Source organism: Notechis scutatus, chromosome 1, assembly GCF_049901735.1.
Source record: "Notechis scutatus isolate UNSWTSFEM ecotype Mainland chromosome 1, rNotScu1.2, whole genome shotgun sequence".
Classification (NCBI taxonomy): Eukaryota; Metazoa; Chordata; class Lepidosauria; order Squamata; family Elapidae; genus Notechis; species Notechis scutatus.
Window position 1 is genome coordinate 7,669,504 of NC_142009.1, and position 13,563 is coordinate 7,683,066.

Genomic DNA, 13,563 nt, shown 5'->3' on the forward strand with positions numbered 1-13,563 from the left:
TCCAAAGACAATTTCCATGGTCATGTGGCCAGCGTGGTTAACACGCTGAAGGCACAGGGAAGGCTGTTACTTTCTCACTGAAGTGGTACCTATTTATCTACTCACATTTGTATCCTTTCAAACTGATAGATGGGCAGGAGCTGAAGCAAGGAATGAGAGCTCACCCCCTTGTATGGAGCTCAGGTCTTGAACCAGGGTGATCAGTTTTCCAGTTGACAAGCTCAGTGCCTTTAATGATTGACTCATCCTGATGTCTCTCTGTCTCTCTGTGTCTCTCTCTCTGTGTGTGTCTGTGTGTGTGTCTCTCTCTCTGTGTGTCTCTCTATCTCTGTCTCTCTCTCTCTCTGTTTCTGTCTGTCTGTCTCTCTGTGTCTCTCTCTGTGTGTGTCTCTCTCTGTGTGTATCTGTGTGTGTCTCTCTCTCTCTGTGTCTATCTCTGTCTCTCTCTGTCTCTGTCTCTGTGTGTATGTGTCTCTGTGTGTCTCTGTGTGTGTGTCTCTGTCTCTCTCTCTCTCTCTCTCTGTCTCTTTCTTTGTCTCTGCCTCTCTCTGTCTCTGTCTCTCTCTGTGTCTGTGTGTGTGTGTCTGTCTGTCTCTCTCTCTGTCTCTAGTGTGCATGTGTGTGTGTGTGTGTGTATATATATTCTGAGGTTTTCGCAGGTATTTGTATGTGGATCTTTGGTTATTCGGGTTTTCTCCCGCGTAAAATTGGAAATGTCTTGGCGACGTTTCGACGAAGTCTCATTCGTCATTTTCAGGCTTGTGTCTTCGGCTTTGTGCTTCTCGGAGTAATGTGAGCTTGCAGCTGCTTCTTCCTTTTAACTGCTAGTGGGGTGTGACTTGATTGGGTGGGGGCTCAAATCCCCCGGCAACTAAGACTAATCTGAGCACAACCAAGCCCCCGCCTGAACAGAACACACCCCCAGCCAATCAGAACACAGCCAACCCCCCCCAACCAATCAGAACACAGCCAACCCCCCACCCAATCAAGTCACACCCCCACTAGCAGTTAAACCGAAGAAGCAGCTGCAAGCTCACATTACTCCGAGAAGCACAAAGCCGAAGACACAAGCCTGAAGATGATGAATGAGACTTCGTCGAAACGTCGCCAAGACACTTCCAATTTTACGCGGGAGAAAACCCGAGAGAGATCCATATAAATAATATATAATATATATTTGTTTTCTTATATATATATGTTTATATATATATATGTTTTTGTAGATTTTCACGGGTACAGGTATGTAGGTCTAGGTGTGTTCGGATCTTTTCCCGTGTAAGATTATTTTCCCACGTCATTATAGTTGTGCTTTTAAAGTTGGAGCAACGTTTCAGCAGAATCTCATCTGCCATCATCAGGCATCATCAGACAAACACAATACAGAAGCCTGATGATGACAGATGAGATTCTACCGAACGTTGCTACAACTTTAAAAGCACAACTATAACGACATGGGGAAATACCCGAACAAAGCTGAATACCATATATACATACATACAGTAAAACATTTTAAATCAATAAAAACAATAGAAACATCTAAAATAAATAAATACACATAGCCGCTGAGATACTTGGCCCTTTAGCAATACAGCTAGGAAACAGGGCCCTTGATGCCTTCAGCATCCCAAACCCAGGAACATAGCCAGGTTTTTAGGGCCTTAGAAAAAGCTAACAGGGTTGAGGGCCATTCTAATCCCCTAAGGGAGGATGTGGCATAGAGCAGGGGCCACTGCAGAAAAGGCCCCGTCTTTTAGTCCCCGCCAGCCAGCATTCGTCAACGGACGGGATCTGCAGCGTGCCCATTTTTGTGCATCCTTTCCCTCCGCCAGGCAATATAACAACTTGAATGGGAACATCCAGAGTTGTGAGACGGTGGGAGAAAGTGACGGTGTGTCTAGACGATCTTCTGGATTGTTTGCTAGCAGTGAAGCGGCTTAAATCCAGCAACGGTCTTTCCTTCTTTCTTGGAAATGAAAAAGCAGCGGTTCTCTGTACTTCTCCCTGCAGAAACAAGCAATAAGAAGGGAGAGAGTGTTGTTCTATTATTATTATTAATTATTATTATTATTATTATTATTATTATTATTATTATTATTATTATTATCAGTAAACTTGATATAATATTACTAGCTGGATATCCATTCTTCTTTATGAAACTATGTGGTCGCCAGGCTTAGTTTTTGGGGAGGAAAATAAGGGGAAAAATTCTGCCTCTGCCTACCAGGATCCATCGGTATTCATCTGGCTAGCATCCTGTCAGTGTGTGAGAGAGTTGAGGGCTGTTTGGAAACTGAAACAGTATTTGCTGTGTGAGCAAGAAGGAGACAGTAAGGAGCCTGGGAGTGGCTTAGCTCAACTGTTCTGTACTAAAGCTGCTTGCTGTGAAACTGAAACTGAAACTCCTCTGCTGGTGTTTTGCATTTGGAAGAGATTTCTTTCCAGGTGGGGAGGGGGAGTAGAACTCCTTAGCATCAGAGCGTGTTAATAATAATAATATAGGAAATACTAATGTTCTGATGGCCATTTCGAAAACTCCTTTCTTAGTGAGCCCCTAGAAGCCAAGAGGAACATAAGTGCCAAGTTTGTAGGCTTTACGGTTCTGGAGATTTTGTGATGATGCGTGAGGGGTCTTTCGCTTTTATAGATATAGATTGATATGAGTTACAATTGTCAATTATGTTAATGGTTATAATTAACCTAAGTAACAATTCATGTAATTGTAATAATTACATGAATTGTTCATTTGTTATTGTTCATTACTCTTTCGATTACTCATTAACTTTTGTAATAAAGTTAATACAGGGATAAATAATTAGATAAAGTAATTACAGGGAGTCCTCAACTTACAACTGTTCATTTAGTGACCGTTCAAAGTTATAACAGCAGTGAAAAAAGTGACACTTATGTCCGTTTTTCACACTTAATGACCGTTGTAGCTTCCCCACGGTCATGTGATCGAGATTCAGACGTCGGGACCTGACTCATGCTTATGACGATCCCTTTTGGCGACCTTCTGACAAGCAAAGTCCATGGGGAAGCCTGGTTCACTTAATGACGGTGTTACTAATTTAACAACTGCAATGATTCACTTAACAACGGCAGCAAAGAAAAATGGGGCTAAACTCACTTAACGAATGTCTCGCTTAACAACCTAAATGTTGGGCTGAGTTGTGGTCATAAGTCGAGGACTACCTGTACATACCAGTTGCTCAAATTTTAAACCCCTGACCACAGGGATGCTGCAACAGTCGTAAGTGTGAAGAAAGGCCATAAGACACCTTCTTCAGTCCCTTTGTAAGTCTAAATGGTCATTAAACGAACAGTTGTAAGTTGAGGATAACCTGTAATGCTAATTGTGCTTTTTTTAATGGATTAATTGTGTGAGTAAGTATTTCCCACCCTCATCCCACCTCAGCATTCCCCTTCGCTTGCTTCTTGCACAGTTCTGGTGTTGTCCATGCATGTGTGTGTGTGTGTGTGTGTGTGTGTGTGTGTGTGTGTGTAATATCAACTCATCCTTTGCCAAGGGATGCCAGCTCAGCAACCGGCTGTTCAAGAAAAAGGGGAAATTATCCTCAGTTTTTTCGAAGTTTATGTATAATTTTCCTTTGACAAACACTCTGGGGGTGGGGGGGGGAAGTGTGTTTATAAAGTTGTTAAACTCTAGATAAACTTCAGAGGAAGTTTGGTAAAAGAACCGGGCTTTCTGTCACTGCTTTCCTTTCTGGCGTGTTGTTATTTTCCAGAAAGCTGGATTACTGGAAATATTTTTTTTGAAGATGAAAAGAAATCTAAACAGTTTAGAAGGGCAAGAGGAAAGAGGGAGAAACGAAGCCTGATGGGAAATTGAATGAGAAAAGGGGCTCTTTAAAAATATTAACTGGAACCGCCTCACGGGAAAAAAAAGATCTTATTCAAGATTATCATGCACTTCATCCCAAGGCAACCTTCCTTGCAATAAATGTGCCAGTATAAAGCCCCTCTTTTCACATCATAAAAGACCACCCATACGGAGGATTGTAATATAAGAGAAACCATCCGAAAGGAAAAAGAGAGGAGGAGGGAAGAGGAAAAGAGCAGAAGAAGGCAGTGACTCCATGTGTTGGCCAAGGATGAAGCCAGATTGGGTGATGGTGGCTCTGACATCACCTTAAATTTCAGTCTTACAAGGTGCCTAGAGCTTCTGTATACATCACTTACTCTCCCAATTTTTTTTTTCTTGGTGTAAAGTAAAAAGTAACGCTTCCCTCTAATGAAGCTTGATTCCTGGTGAATCCTTGGGAGTTTGCCTGCAGATAGAGGGATGATAGATAGATAATAGATTGATAGATGATAGGAGAGAGAGAGATATATATACTTGATGCAGATAGATAACAGATAGCTAAATGACAGATGATAGGTTAGAGAGAAAGAGAGATGGATGATTGATGCAGATAGAGAACAGATAGCTAAATAATAAGTGATCATCTTTATCTATCTATCATCTTTATCATCTTTATCTATCTACCATCTTTATCAATCATCTATCTGTCTATCTATCTATCTATCTATCTATCTATCTATCTATCTATCTATCTATCTATCTATCTATCTATCATCTGTCTGTCTGTCTGTCTATCATCTCTATCTACCTATCACTCTATTCTATCTATCGATCCATCGATCGATCCATCCATCCATCTATCCATCCATCCATCCATCCATGTTAGTCCTCGTCTCCCCAGCACATTTCCCAGCTACCATTGCTGTCTGTCTACAGCTGCCTTCCTGAAGTCAGAGCCAAGATAGAGAATGCCAGCTTCACCTGTACCACAAGCGTATGGTATATTATGGTTGGTGGCCAAGTCGGCTAGATGTTCAGACTGGATTTGGCATTCTCATCCACCTGTTGAGTCTTTCCCCAAGACCTGGGATAAGCAGATGGGGAGGTTTGATGTTGTTAAAGCCACCCGTCAGGATGTCAGCTGTTCCAAGAAAAGCTGCCTCTTGCCATTGGCTGATGTTTTGTCAATGCCCGATGGTTGTTATTATTATGGTTTGTCTGTCGCACAGTCAGCCAGATGTGTAGATGGACTCTGGCATTTTTGTTCCCCCTCTCAAATCTTTCCCAAGGAAAGGGAGAGGCAAATGTGGTTCTTTAATAATATTAAATGAGTTGTTGTTGTTATTATTATTGTTGTTGTTGTTGTTGTTGTTGTTAGCACAGTCAGCCAGATGTTCAGGCTGGGTTTGGCGTTTTTGTCTATCTATCGAGTCCCTACCGAGGACCTGAGATAGGCAAATCTGGATGTTTGACGGTGTTACAGATATCGCTGCAGAATGGAAGCTGTTCCAAGTAAAGCTGCCTTCTGCAATTGACCGATGGCAAATTTGTCAATGCCACTGATGGTGTTCAAATGGTGCTGCAGTTGTTTTGGGACTGCACCCAAGGCGCCTATAACTATTGGTACTACCCTTGCTTGCCTTTGCCATAGTCGTTCAATTTTTTTTTTTTTTTTTTGTTATTGTAACTGTTGCTATGGTGGTGGTAGTGGTGATAATGATGATGATGATGATGATGATGATGATATGATTGCAAATAGGCTTACTGGTTTGTTAGTAGCTCTGGTGGCTTAGAGGTGGCACTCTCTCCTCACAATCAGGAGGCTGTGAGTTCGATCCTAGGTAGAGGCGAACATTTGGAATAGACTCTCCTGCTTGAGGGGGGGTTGGACTAGATGACCTTCAATGTCCCTTTTAACTCTGTTGTTCTGTGATTATTTCCCTTTTTGACTTACCTACGGTAACAGAAGCTGATTTTTTTTCTCCCCCGGGAAGAAACAAGAAATATCCCGTCCCAGCAATTCACCCCTCCTCAAAACAAACTTCCCCGCTCTCTCTAGCGAAAAGCTTCCAATTCGCGGCACAGCTTCCCCGGTTTCCCCCCTCCCGTTTCCCCCACCCCGCCTCCAACCTGTCCACAAGAAGCCACTTCCAAAGCGCGGCGGATCCCGAATCCGCCTTCGGAATAAGAAGCGGCGAGAGTGTCTTTATCCGGGTGTGGAGGGGAGGGAGCCGTTCTTTACTCGGGACCCGGATTCCCCAGGAATCCCCACCGCCTCTCTTCTTGCGGGGGTTGGACTAGATGACCTACGAGGTCCCTCCTTCCAACTCTGTTCAGCTGTAGCCGTGCCTGCCTTTTTATCCTGCGGAGAAAGTTCCTTTCTCTCTTTGGTGCGCACAATACACGTGTTGGATGGAGGGTTCTCCGGTCGTGGGAAGGGGTGCGTTTTACTCTCCAGAGGAGGAAAGCCATCTCTTAGGCTGGGGGAAGGGCGAATTTCGGGGAAGTAACCAGGTTAAGTGGGTCTACTGTGACCTCTTGGGGTGGGGTAACCCTCCCTTCTTAAACTTTATCCATGAACCACTAGACTTGTATACGGGCAGGGGTGGGATTCAAATTTTTTAACAACCGGTTCTGTGGGCGTGGCTTAGGTGGTGGGCGTGGCTTGATGGTCATGTTATTGGCTGGGTGTGGCCAACTCAATATCACTCACATCCAGGCATGCATCTCCTCGCCTGGCTTCTCATGACTGTGGGGATGCTGCAACAGTCGTAAGTGTGAAAAATGGTCATAAGTCACTTTTTTCAGTGCCACTGTAACTTTGAATGGCCACTCCACACAAGCAAAGTACCAGCAAAGGAAGGGGAAAAAAACTCCAGAGAAGTTCCTGAGACAGGAAGTCTAGTCCTGCCAAGAATGTAATAAGGGTTAACGGAGAGGCAGTTTCTGTAAGCAACACCAGAATGTTTCCTTCCTGCCTTCCTTACAGGATTAGCCCAGTAATTTCCTCTAACAACCAATTCTCCGAACTGCTTAGAATATTAACAACCAGTTCTAGCGAATAGGTGTGAACTGGTAGAATTGCCTGTATACTGTGTAAAGAATTTACACTGATATTGACGTAAGAAATAAACCTCTGATACTACGGGCCTGGCGTTTTCCTTGGGTTATTGGCTAAAGTTGCCGCTAAACCCATTGTACGGATTCACACGATCGATCGGTCTTTGATCCACTCACCACCGCCCCCAGTCAGTTGGGGGCTACACGCACACACCTTAAACCACAATTAGAACAAACCAGGGTTAATGTCAATGTGAATGTTGGGTTAAGCTCCTGTGTGAAGACATGGGACATTAACTGCCGCTCTTCCAAACTGTGCATCAGCCAGTTGTGTGTATGCGTGTGCCTGGGTTTGTTGAACCCACAGGGAGTCTCAATTCAAACTGCCCTTTAGCCAGAGGTCTCCAAACTTGGCACTTTAAGACTGGTGGACTTCAACTCCCAGAATTCTCCAGCCAGCATAGCTGGCTGGAGAATTCTGGGAGTTGAAGTCCACCAGTCTTAAAGCTGCCAAGTTTGGAGACCCCCTGAGATAAACGAACCGCTTTCCATTACAATTCACAAGTGCTTCGTTGTGGAAGTAGGATGCAGGTTTCTTGCCCCGTCAGCACGGGAAAGCACTCTGTCTATGCTCAGAGAGGCATCCCTGATTGTAGCAAAATCCCACCTTCGAAGTACACTCTTTTGATCCGTTCCCTGGAAACCTTACTCCCACGGGATCCGGGTGGGAATAATACGCCCCCGGCGGGCTGAAGAAAAACGGAGGCAAGTTGGTCTAAAAGGGAAAAGCGGTCCAGGGTGCGAGAGAGGAAGGCGGGAGGGGGAAGGGGTTTTGCTTTGGACCCCAATTCAAGTATGGTGCAGTCCTGGCCTCCGGTGTACTCAACCGAGTTAAGGGAACCAGAGTTTCTTCGGTCTCATTCTTCCCATATTCCCACGGATGGACGAATAAAGCAAAGTCAGGATGAATTTACAATTTCAGTTAATCAGTTATCTGAATCACGATTCAGGTGGTCACAGAAAACTTGTCTCTATCAAGTTAATCCTTCCTTTCTTTCCTTTCTTTTCATTTACTTTCCTCTCTCCTTCCTTCTCTTTTCCTTTTTTTTCTTTCCTTTATTCTTTCTTTCCTTTTCCCCTTCCTTCCTCCGTCTTTCTTTCGTCTTCCCCCCTTCCTTCCTTCCGTCCCTCTCCTTCCTTCTCTTTTCCTTCCTTCCTTTTTTCTTTTTTTCTTCATTCTTTCTTTCTTTTTCCCTTATTTTTTCCTCCTCCATTCTTTCATCCGTCCCTCTCCTTCCTTCCTTCCTTCCTTCCTTCCTTCCTTCCTTCCTTCCTTCTTTCCTTCCCTTTCCTTTTTTCCTCCTCGATTCCTTCCATCCCTCTCTTCCTTCCCAATCATGTCCCAGTTGTGTCCCAGATTCTCTCCTTCCATGCATAAAAGACGCGGATTTCCTGGTCAAAATTCCAGAAGACAGGGTTGCATTCCGAAGTCAAATTAGGGAGCGCCCTTTAACATAAACCACCACCTCTGAATTCTGTGCAGCTGATTATTCCAGATTTCCTGATCTATGGTATATATACAGGCGCTCCATAAAATGCAAACCCTGCATAATTTAATTACGGAGCCAAAGCGCTGGAGAATACACAGAAGCCCAGCCGGGATGGGAAGCAAATCAACACCCCCCCCTCCCTTTATTAAGGCGGCAGATCCGGGCTGTAGAAATCCGGACAGCCATTATAGAGAAGCAGGTGATTAGTGTCTCTATGCCACAATTCCAATCTCCCGATGCGGATTTTTATATCTATATATCTATCTATATATCTATCTATTTATATCTATATCTATATACTGTATATCTATCTATCTATCTATCTATCTATCTATCTATCTATCTATCTATCTATCTATCTATATCTATATAACTCTATCTATTTCTATATCTATCTATCTATCTATCTATCTATCTATCTATCTATCTATCTATCTATCTATCTATCTATATCTATATCTATAATCTATATCTATATCTATATAACTCTATCTATTTCTATCTATCTATCTATCTATCTATCTATCTATCTATCTATCTATCTATCTATCTAAACTGCCTTTCACTTTTGATGGGAAGGGGAACCTGGTGAAAGATTAAACTAACCCCTGGTGAGGGGTTAGTTACCTTAAGTCTTTTTCCACCTATCTAAATTGGGGACACGCAAGGAAAGGGAACGGAGATATTATTGGCTATCAAACAGTAGTGTCTTTATTTCAAGGAATCCTCCCTAGATTCGAGCCTGCTTGTGCTTGCCCTCTGCTTGTACACGTGTGCGGGTGTGAATTGGCAGAACCGTGCCCCAAAAAGCAGCCGTTCGGATTTACAGGTTAACAGAGCTGGAAGGGACTTTGTAGGTCATCTAGTCCAACCCGCTCCCCCCCGCCGCCCAATCAGAAGACCCTAGTCTACCCCATTCAATTGCGGGGCCCTCTTCTAATGCTCTCTACCCACCCTCACCAGGAGTCCCATCGACTGCAATGATTCCCCAGGACATCCGCTAACCGCTGGGAAGCATTTCCAACGAAAGACAGGAGAATTCCCGTTCCCTCGAAAAAGGAAACTCAAAATGGCGCCCCAAATCCGCTCCCTCCGAAGCCAGGGTGGGGGAGACGGCCCCCGATTTTATAGCTCAAGGGTCCCCAAACTTGACAACTTTAAGACTTGTGGACTTTAACTCCCAGAATTCTGCAGCCAGTTCTGAGAATTGAAGTCCCCAAGTCTTAAAGTTGCCAAGTTTGCAGACTTCTGTTTATAGCTCGAACGGGTGTAATTCCTGGCACGTCGAGAGGGTCACAAAACGAGGTTAGAGCCGCCCCCTCTCTCCCCCCTTTTTTTCCTGGCCTTCCGAGACTTCAGGTCCATCTGGAAGAATCCAGAATTATGGGGAAGGGACGACAGAAATCGAAGCTGGTTGGGGCGGGGGGGGAGAGAAAGCCCAGAAAAAGAACAGGAGAGAGAGAGAAAATAAGAATTAAAATAAGAATTAAAACAATAATAAAATTGGCCTTCAGAAGGCCACGCGCTTCATCGAAGGCCTGGTCCCGAATGAGAAGAAGCAGCGAGTCAAAAGCTGGACACGCGTGTTGGAAGGAGAAACGTGGGAATGGGGCGAGTTGTAGGACTTGGCGGACGTAGGGGATGGCTGTACTCGGAAGAAAGAATATTTGTAGCTGAGGGGCAGCGCACTGTGCAACTGTCAGCTTTATTTTCTTCCCTTATTTTGTATTAGACTCACGTTGTCCTTGTATTATTTATGGTGTAAAATATATGTATATTTTTATACACATACACATACATATACATATACATACATACATATATACACACATGCATACATACACACACACATATATATATGTATGTATGTATGTATGCATGTATGTATATATGTATGTATATAAAATATATACATATATTTTGCACCATAAATATAACGACAAATACAGTGGTGTTTGGGAGGAGGGGCAGGTTTGGACTAGATGACCTACAACGTCCCTTCCAATACTGTTAATCTGTAACCTGTAAATATATACATATATGTGCGTATGTGTGTGTGTGTATACACACACACACATACATATAAACACACATACACACACACTGTGGCATATATAATATACAACGTCCCTTCCAATACTGTTAATCTGTAACCTGTAAATATATACATATATGTGTGTGTGTATACACACACTCACACACATACATATAAACACACATACACACACATGCTGTGGCCTATATAATATATACAGTATATTAGCCACAGCATACTGTTCCCCCTCCTCAACAGGTTCCTCTGGTCACTCTGGCGAAGTCAAAGGCCGGAGCCCCTTCCTCGGGGGTGGGATGGGGGGGAGGGTTCGGCCTACTTGAAAGACGCCGGACTAACTTTTCCCGGCGGGGCTGAGGATGATGGGAGCGGTAGTAGTCCCCTCCGCCCCCCGCCCCCCAGAGAAGGGAAAGAAAACCACGTTGATCCTTGGAGGGGTGTGGAGTGGTGGGTGGGGAGGCTTCGCCTTTCTTCCGAGGTAACCATCCTCCCACCCACCACACACACACCACACACACACACACACACACACAGAGAGAGAGCTGGAAAATTTGGCGGCCTTGGCTCCAAGATTTGATTGCCGGGCATAGACTCCGGAGATCATTTCCATTCATTTCCTGCCGAGCTGGAGCTGATCCAGGGGCTCGAGGCTGGGGGGTCTCCAGGGGGGGGCGGGAGAGCCGCGGAGGGGCTCTCGATGCTGTTGGTGAGAAATGTGCCTTTTTTTCCACTTTTTTCTTTTTTGCACCCGTCAGTCTCCATTTGGCTAAGTGGGCCGGACAGGGGACCAGCGGTCCCGCTGGCCGGGGTCAAGCCAGAGAGGAGGCAGCCGCGGAGAAGAGCAAAGGGCCAGGCGCCCCCCCGGCCCCCAGCTCCCTCAGCGGGGGAAGGGGAGGGAGGGGGGGAGTCTTTGGGGTGGGGGTCCGTGCGTGCGTGCGTGTGCAAAGCGGGGGGGAGGGCCCTGCCATGTGACGGGAGGGAAATATGAAGGGCTTTGACAGGTCTTAACCGACCTGGCGCCAAGACCGGAGTCTGAGGGGCTAAAAATAGAGCCGGGGGCGGAGGGGGGCTCGGGCGGACAGATGAAAGGATGGGGAGGGGGAAAGAGAGGGCGCGCGGCCGGGACAGGGACCCTGGGGAGGGGCAGGGAGGGAGGGAGGGAGAAATGGGTTACTTGCATCCCGGATCCAGGTGCCTCTCACCTGGGGCGTATGAGGCGAAGGGGGCCCCCCCGCACAGAGGTACCTATTGATAGATGGATGTGTGTCTTTCTGATTGCTGCGTGAGCTTTCCTTCAATTTTTTTTTTCCTTCTGGGGCTGATCTGCTGAGAGTCCTTTCTCAAAAAAACCCCTTTTTTCCTCCTGTCTCATGCAGGCCCGACCTTAATCGCTCCCTTCTTAAGGCGATTCTTCCTCCTTCTCTTCTCCCCTTCTCTCCCCTCCCCCTCTTCCCCTCCTCCTCTTCCTCCTTTTCCTCCTCCTCTTCTCCTTTCCTCCTCCCCCTCCTTCTCCTCTTCTTCCTTGTCCACTTCTCTCCTCTCCCCTCTTCCCCTTCTCCCCTCCTCCTCTTCCTCCTTTTCCACCTCCACTTCCTCCTCCTCTTCTCCTTTCCTCCTCCCCTTCCTCTCGGTCCTTCTCCTCTTCCTCCTTGTCCTCTTCTCCCCGTCTCTCCTCTCCCCTCCCCCTCCTCCTTTTCCTCCTCTCTCTTCTTCCTCCTCCTCTCCTTTCTTGCTTTTCTCTTCTTTCTTCTCTTCCCCTTTCCCCTCCTCTCCCCTTTTCCTCCTCCTCTCTTCTCCTTTCATCCTCCCCTTCCTCCCCTTCCTTCTCCTCTTCCTCCTTCTCCTCTTCTCCCCTTCTCTCCTCCCCCTCCCCTTTTCCCCTCCTCCTCTTCCTCCTCCATTCCCTCCTCTTCCTCCTCCACTTCCTCCCTCCTCCTCTTCTCCTTTCCTCCTCCCCTTCCTTCTTCTCTTCCTCCTTGTCCCCTTGTCCCCTTCTCTCCTCTCCCCTTCCCCTTCTCCCTCCTCTTCCTCCTTTTCCTCCTCCACTTCCTCCTCCTCCTCTTCTCCTTTCCTCCTCCCCTTCCTCCCCTCCTTCTCATCTTCCTCCTTGTCCGCTTCTCCACTTCTCTCTTCTCCCCCTCTTCCCCTTCTCCCCTCCTCCTCTTCCTCCTTCTCTTCTTCTTCCTCCTCTCCTTTCTTGCTTTTTCTTCTTTCTTCCCTTTCTCTTTCCCCTCCTCTCCCCTCCTCCTTTCTCCTTTCCTCCCTTCTCCCTTGCTCTAATCCTCCTCTAAATTGGGGCTGGATGTGCAGAGAAACCCATACAGATTTTTTTCATCTATAATACTGTACTGCTTTTATTATTGCTCCTCTGTAAAACTGGAGATTGATTGATTTTTATTTTTATTTACTTATTTATATATTTATATATTATTTATTTATATTTTATTTAATATTTATTTATTAGTATTGCTTGCCTTAAATTAACATTGATAGTAGAGTTAATAATCTCAGCTAAGGAACTGCCTAAGCTGCAGGTCTCTCTCTGCGTTTGCTCTGGGCTTTTTATTGAAATTATATATATATATATATATATATATACACATACACATACACATACACATACACATACACATACACATACACATACACATACACACACACACACACACACACACACATATATATATATATATATATATATATATATATATATATATAAAGAGAGAGAGAGAGAGAGAGAGAGAGAGAGAGAGAGAGAGAGAGAGAGATATAGATATAGATATAGATATAGATATAGATATAGATATAGATATAGATATAGATATAGATATAGATATATATCAGTGGATAGACCAGGAGTTGAAGCAAAGCCATTGAAAATAACTTTACATAGATCCGAGTCGGAATGGAGAAAAACGGTGTGTGGGTGTTTGAGTGAGTGAATGAGTGAGCGAGTGGTAAGGGAACTGCATCTATTTAGAAAAGAAGGTACATTATTGCAAAAATTATCAGTCCTAGAAGGGGACAGGTTAGGCGGCAGAGGAGAAGGGGGGAGAGAAAGTGATAAAAGAGTGGAA